This window comes from Dipodomys spectabilis, unplaced genomic scaffold (assembly GCF_019054845.1).
Source record: "Dipodomys spectabilis isolate Male_0828 unplaced genomic scaffold, ASM1905484v1 ptg000070l, whole genome shotgun sequence".
Taxonomy (NCBI): Eukaryota; Metazoa; Chordata; class Mammalia; order Rodentia; family Heteromyidae; genus Dipodomys; species Dipodomys spectabilis.
The window spans coordinates 549,542-551,010 of NW_024870747.1; positions in this window are offsets into that span (position 1 = coordinate 549,542).

A 1,469-nucleotide genomic window follows, 5' to 3' on the forward strand; every position below is an offset into this window, starting at 1 on the left:
TGTCCTATTGGGTTTTCACATGCTATGACCTCATACTATGAAGCTTCTTCTATCACCTGGTATCCTCACATTGAATTATGAGTAATTGAAATTGGATATATCATTCTGATATTACAAATAAACTGACATCACAAAACCATTGTGACCTCATCACCAATGTGACATCAAAAACCCAATAAGACTTCTCATTTCCATTGTGACATCTCATTTCCATTGTGACATTATGGATCACATCATGCCATTACTAAACTATTATGACCTCTTACCACCTTTGAAAACACACGTGACCTCTGTGACATCACAGAACTTTTTTTGTATCCATATCCTCATGGGGAACTAATGACACCTGACATCAGACATACCATTGAAACATAACAAATCTTTTCTGACATCATCATAATTGTGACATCATGTTGCCATTATGATACCATCAGCTCATTTTGACATGTAAAACTACAATGACATCATAGCACTGTAACATCACATTGTCATTCTGATGTCATATACACGTTGTGTTTGCCTATTATGTTATTTGATTCTATTTCTAATGTGGCATGTTTGTTGATATCAGAAACCCATTGTGAGTTCATGACCATTGTGATATCACGGTGCCTGAGTAGCATCACATTGCCTTTGTTATGTCACATTGCCAAATTGATGTCACAAAGGGAATTTTGATGTGACAATGGTTATGACAACACAATGAGTTTCTGATATCCACCCATATGCCCCATTTCAAATACAATGAAATCACAGATCAGGTATTCATAATGTGACTGTGATATCACAATGACATAATGGCAAATGCTATAATGTCATTGTCATTTTGTGATGTCACCATAAGCTAAAGATGTCATAATAACAATGTGATATGACACTGGTTATGACGTCACACAGGGTTTATAATGTTACAATGGTTATGAGGTCACAATGTGTTTCTGATATCAACTGATATGCCACATTTGAAATATTATGAAATCACAGGATATACATTCACAGTACATTCACAGTGTGTCTATGACAGCAAAATGGCAATGCTATGATGTCACTGTAGCTTGATGATGTCACAATGAGCTGATGGTGTCATAACAACAGTATGATGTCAAATTGGATATGATGTCACAAAGGGTTTGTGATGTCAAAATGGCATGTCAGATCTTAATTGCCATTAGTATATAGTGAGGATATGAGAATGAAATCATAATTACATACACAAATGAACTGTGATGACACATGTGTTTTGTCAAAAGTGCTAAAATTCCTAACAGGTTTCAGTTTTCAAAATGTTAATGATATAAAACTGGGTTAGTGATGTCAAAACTAGTTTGTAATGTCACATCTTATTTCAAATTTCAATTGCTACAAGTTCACAACGAAACACGTTCATAGAAAGAACTTGATATCCCAAAGGCCATGAATTTTCTAAGATGTGATGAGGGCATAATAGATTTGTGAAAACATGATGGTAC